The sequence below is a fragment of the Lepidochelys kempii genome, chromosome 24 (genome assembly GCF_965140285.1).
Source record: "Lepidochelys kempii isolate rLepKem1 chromosome 24, rLepKem1.hap1, whole genome shotgun sequence".
Classification (NCBI taxonomy): domain Eukaryota; kingdom Metazoa; phylum Chordata; order Testudines; family Cheloniidae; genus Lepidochelys; species Lepidochelys kempii.
The window spans coordinates 464096-469831 of NC_136403.1; the positions used below are offsets into that span (position 1 = coordinate 464096).

General features: G+C 64.1%; 1 long non-coding RNA gene across 1 annotated transcript; it reads left to right on the forward strand.

The window, feature by feature from the left end:
• The first annotated feature begins 572 nt into the window (after positions 1-572).
• On the forward strand, positions 573-2069 carry LOC140902540 (uncharacterized). The gene is made up of 3 exons (XR_012156084.2): positions 573-668; positions 936-1045; positions 1829-2069. It is a non-coding gene; the product is annotated as an uncharacterized LOC140902540 (long non-coding RNA).
• The last annotated feature ends 3667 nt before the right edge of the window (positions 2070-5736 follow it).

Here is a 5736-nt window from a genome sequence, read left to right on the forward strand (position 1 = left end):
TCCCAGGGCAGGAGGCGGTTGGCCGGGGGGGGGGGCGGTCCCAGGGCAGGAGGCGGTTGGCCGGGGGGGGGCGGTCCCAGGGCAGGACGGGGTTGGCCCGTTGGGGGGGGCGGTCCCAGGGCAGGAGGTGGTTGGCCGGGGGGGGCGGTCCCAGGGCAGGACGGGGTTGGCCCGTGGGGGGGGCGGTCCCAGGGCAGGAGGCGGTTGGCCGGGGGGGGGGCGGTCCCAGGGCAGGACGGGGTTGGCCCGTGGGGGGGGGCGGTCCCAGGGCAGGACGGGGTTGGCCCGTGGGGTGGGGCGGTCCCAGGGCAGGAGGCGGTTGGCGGGGGGGGAGGGGCGGTCCCAGGGCAGGAGGCGGTTGGCGGGGGGGGAGGGGCGGTCCCAGGGCAGGAGGCGGTTGGCCGGGGGGGGGGGCGGTCCCAGGGCAGGACGGGGTTGGCCCGTGGGGGGGGGCGGTCCCAGGGCAGGAGGCGGTTGGCGGGGGGGGGAGGGGCGGTCCCAGGGCAGGAGGGGGTTGGCCCGTGGGGGGGGGGCGGTCCCAGGGCAGGAGGCGGTTGGCCGGGGGGGGGCATAGGGAGGGGGCGGGGTTGCCGTGTCTCCTTTGCTTGTCCTGCTGCAGAGCGCGGGGCGGGGGATGGAGTCCGGGGGCCCCCAGGCGGGGCTGAGAGGTGAGGGGGGGGAGTCTCTGGTGCCCCCCCCCCGCCCTGCAAAGCGCTAGTGAGGAGCCGAGCTCAGATCATGGCGTTTGCACTGGTGCTAGTGCCGGGCATGGGGTGTGATGTGCCCCCCGGCACGGAGAGGGCGGGGGTGGGGTGGGGTGTGTGCCCCCCACACTGATAGGGGCTGGTGATGGCTCCCACGCAGCGAAGGGGGCTGAGGGAGGTGGTGGGGGGTTCCCTTCTCGCTCCGAAGCAATTCTGACCTGTCTCTTGCAGGCTTTGAAGAGGCCGTGGCCGAGCTGTCCCAGGAGCTGGGAAGACTGGCCCAGAACCTGCAGGCGCTGACCCATTACCAGGCCACCCTCCTCAGCGTCAACAAGAGCCTGGTGAGGAGCTTCCTGCTGCTTCCCTTCCCTTCCCTTCCCTCAGATGAGGGTAGCCTGTGCAAACCCCACCTCCTCAGATCAGCTGTGGGCCCACTAAGTATCCCATGTAGTTTAACTTCCTAACATGAGCCTCCCAAGAGCAGGCTCTGCACAGGTGCCCTGGTCCGGGGCACGACGCCAGCAGGCACCCACCCAGTGCAGGGATGGAATTATCTGTCCTGCTGCCCACCCCGACCCTGGTGGGTGAATGGTGAATCGCTCCATTTGTTAAACTAAGGGCATAGCTACACTTGCAGCTGTAGAGCGCTTTCCGTTAAACCCGCATTCCGAGAGCGCAGCTGTGAAAGCCCTGGAGTCTGTCCACACGGGTGCTGCGGCGCTCCGGCGGGGGTGCACAAACGTTATTCCACTCGCCCAGGTGGAGTACCAGGAGCACTCTAGCTGCAGAGCCAGAGCACTCTACGTGCCTTGCCAGTGTGGACGGGGAGTGAGCTAGGGCGCCCGGGGCTCCTTTAATGGGCTGTAACTCGCAAGTGTAGCCAAGCCCTGAGTACCTTGCTAGGTAGCATTTTTATCTCCAAAGAACCCTACCAACTAATTCCAGAGTCCCCTTGCTGGCAGGGCAGGATCAGTGACGTAGGCTGAGTCTGTATGGGTACTGGAGTGTTCACATCGGTTTGTGAGCCTTTGTGGTACAAATGGGTTGTTCTCGCAGTGTTAGCTTAGCATTTTGTTAGGCAGACTAAGCTCTGTGTCTCTAACCTCCTTCCTTTCCCACCATAGTGCTCATGGATGGAGAACATCAATGAATTATCCAAGCATCGGAAACATCTTCCCACATTTGCAGCTCCTGGAAAGTGAGCTAGGAATTGTCTGGTAGATTGCACAGTGCCCATAGCAGAGAATGTCTGAACTTATTTTGGTCCCTGTGATAAGGGAAGGGAGCAAATCCCTCTCTGAGTCTTCAGTGAGCCCCCTGGAAACTGTGTTATTGGCTGAGGAATAAACAGAATACCCCATTAAACTAGATTGGTTCCTTTTTTAAAAAAACAGTAATGTGAGAATTCCCAGCTGTGGCTGAATGCTGACTATAGCGGGTGAGCTGGGCCTTGTTTCCTCTGACTCAAAGTCCCTGTGGCTTCCACTGTTTCTAAGGAATCTCAGCTATTAACCTGGCTGGCTCAGAATGGTGCCTGGTGCCCCCTCCACAGGCAGAAGCAGCCACTGTGGGAAGGTGACAGCCCTGAATGCTCTTCCTCCCCCTTTGTCTTTATTTACAATCTGGTTTGCTTCTTCCCTCAAAGAGGGCGGGTTCCTGAGGGAGAAGCTCAGTCGGGGAGGACTCAATGGCAATACCTGGCTCTCCTTGCTTTTCGATGGGAAGTCTATGCTCATTTCTCATCATTTGGATTAGTTTTTTTTCTGTCTGGATACCAGTGTAGGCCACGTCTCAATATAAATTCTGTTGTACAGATTTCTTACTGGCTCCTTGTGGGGCTTCTTCTGGGCCCCAGCTCTGGATTGTGAACTGCAGGTATTTGGGGGGGGGGTGTCAGTGTAGGGGATATAAGTAGAAGAGAGGCTGGAGTCGGGGGGGGGCTGGAAGAGTAGTGTACATGTGAAGAACTTGGAACAGGAGAGAGAGTAGAAGCTGTGTGGAGTGTAGGGGCTCTAGTGGGGTGGGGGATTTGGGGGAAGTAGCAGTGGGGAGCTGGCTCTGGGGGACCATGAGGAGGGTAGATGTGAGAGTAGAGGGGCTGTAGTGATGGTAGGTGGAGGGACTGTACCTGGGGAGGCAGTATGTACGGAGGTGGGGGAGGTCTGTAGGGAGGAAGATAGAGGGAGGTGGAGTTGGAACTGGGACTGTCTGTAGGGAGGGGGGCTGTAGGGACACAGGGAAGTAGGGGTGGAGGGACACATGGGGGTGGGGTGGGGGACTGAAGGAACAGGGAAGTGAGGGTGGGGGTTATGGGGGGCTGTAGGGACACAGGGAAGTGGGCCTGGGGCCATAGAGGCAGGGGGCTGCAGGGACACAGGGAAGTGGGGGAGGGGTTACAGGGGTGGGGGCTGCAGGGACACAGGGAAGTGGGGGGGATATAGGGGTGGGGGGCTGCAGGGACACAGGGAAGTGGGGGAAGGATTATAGGGGTGGGGGGCTGTAGGGGACACACGGAAGTGTGGGTGAGGGCTGTAGGGGACACGGGGTGTGGGGCTATAGAGGTGGGGGGCTGCAGGTAAGTGGGGGACGAATTATAGGGGGGTGCTGCAGGGGACACACAAGTGTGGGTGAGGGCTGTAGGGGACGCAGGGAAGTGTGGGAGGGCTTATAGGGGTGGGGAGCTGCAGAGAACTGGGGGAAGGGTTATGGGGTGGGGGGCTGCAGGGGACACACGGAAGTGTGGGGGAGGGCTGCAGGGGACACAGGGAAGTGGGGGAGGGGTTATAGGGGTGGGGGGCTGCAGGGGACACAGAAGTGTGGGGGAGGGCTGTAGGGGACACAGGGAAGTGTGGGAGGGGTTATAGGGGTGGGGGACTGTAGGGGACACAGGGAAGTGGGGAATGGGTTATAGGGGTGGGGGGCTGCAGGGGACACACGGAAGTGTGGGGGAGGGCTGCAGGGGACACAGGGAAGTGGGGGAGGGGCTATGGGGTGGGGAGGCTGCAGGGGACACAGGGAAGTGGGGGAGGGGTTATAGGGGTGGGGGGCTGTAGGGGACACAGGGAAGTGGGGGAGGGGTTATAGGGGTGGGGGGCTGCAGGGGACACACGGAAGTGTGGGGGAGGGCTGCAGGGGACACAGGGAAGTGGGGGAGGGGCTATGGGGTGGGGAGGCTGCAGGGGACACAGGGAAGTGGGGGAGGGGTTATAGGGGTGGGGGGCTGTAGGGGACACAGGGAAGTGGGGGAGGGGTTATAGGGGTGGGGGGCTGCAGGGGACACACGGAAGTGTGGGGGAGGGCTGCAGGGGACACAGGGAAGTGGGGGAGGGGTTATAGGGGTGGGGGGCTGTAGGGGACACAGGGAAGTGGGGGAGGGGTTATAGGGGTGGGGAGCTGCAGAGAACTGGGGGAAGGGTTATGGGGTGGGGGGCTGCAGGGGACACACGGAAGTGTGGGGGAGGGGTTATAGGGGTGGGGGGCTGCAGGGGACACACGGAAGTGGGGGAGGGGTTATAGGGGTGGGGGGCTGCAGGGGACACACGGAAGTGTGGGGGAGGGCTGCAGGGGACACAGGGAAGTGGGGGAAGGGCCATGGGGGGGCTGTAGGGGACACAGGGAAGTGGGGGAGGGGCTATAGGGGTGGGGGGCTGCAGGGGACACACGGAAGTGTGGGGGAGGGCTGCAGGGGACACAGGGAAGTGGGGGAGGGGTTATAGGGGTGGGGGGCTGCAGGGGACACAGGGAAGTGGGGGAGGGGTTATAGGGGTGGGGGGCTGCAGGGGACACACGGAAGTGTGGGGGAGGGCTGCAGGGGACACAGGGAAGTGGGGGAAGGGCCATGGGGGGGCTGTAGGGGACACAGGGAAGTGGGGGAGGGGCTATAGGGGTGGGGGGCTGCAGGGGACACACGGAAGTGTGGGGGAGGGCTGCAGGGGACACAGGGAAGTGGGGGAGGGGTTATAGGGGTGGGGGGCTGCAGGGGACACAGGGAAGTGGGGGAGGGGTTATAGGGGTGGGGGGCTGCAGGGGACACACGGAAGTGTGGGGGAGGGCTGCAGGGGACACAGGGAAGTGGGGGAGGGGCTATGGGGTGGGGAGGCTGCAGGGGACACAGGGAAGTGGGGGAGGGGTTATAGGGGTGGGGGGCTGTAGGGGACACAGGGAAGTGGGGGAGGGGTTATAGGGGTGGGGGGCTGCAGGGGACACACGGAAGTGTGGGGGAGGGCTGCAGGGGACACAGGGAAGTGGGGGAGGGGTTATAGGGGTGGGGGGCTGTAGGGGACACAGGGAAGTGGGGGAGGGGTTATAGGGGTGGGGAGCTGCAGAGAACTGGGGGAAGGGTTATGGGGTGGGGGGCTGCAGGGGACACACGGAAGTGTGGGGGAGGGGTTATAGGGGTGGGGGGCTGCAGGGGACACACGGAAGTGGGGGAGGGGTTATAGGGGTGGGGGGCTGCAGGGGACACAGGGAAGTGGGGGAGGGGTTATACGGGTGGGGGGCTGCAGGGGACACACGGACGTGTGGGGGAGGGCTGCAGGGGACACAGGGAAGTGGGGGAAGGGCCATGGGGGGGCTGTAGGGGACACAGGGAAGTGGGGGAGGGGTTATAGGGGTGGGGGGCTGCAGGGGACACACGGAAGTGTGGGGGAGGGCTGCAGGGGACACAGGGAAGTGGGGGAGGGGTTATAGGGGTGGGGGGCTGCAGGGGACACAGGGAAGTGGGGGAGGGGTTATAGGGGTGGGGGGCTGCAGGGGACACACGGAAGTGTGGGGGAGGGCTGCAGGGGACACAGGGAAGTGGGGGAGGGGCTATGGGGGGGCTGTAGGGGACACAGGGAAGTGAGGGAGGGGTTATAGAAGTGGGGGGCTCTAGAGCGGGGGGGGCGCCGCAGGGCGAGCCATAGGCCCAGCGCAGCCCCCCGCAGGAACGCAGATCAAGCCGATCACGTGTGCCATGGGCGGGGCCACCTGTGTGACGTACTGAGGCCGTGCCACGTAGGGGCGGGGCTCCGTGTCTGTCGCCGTGCGCGCG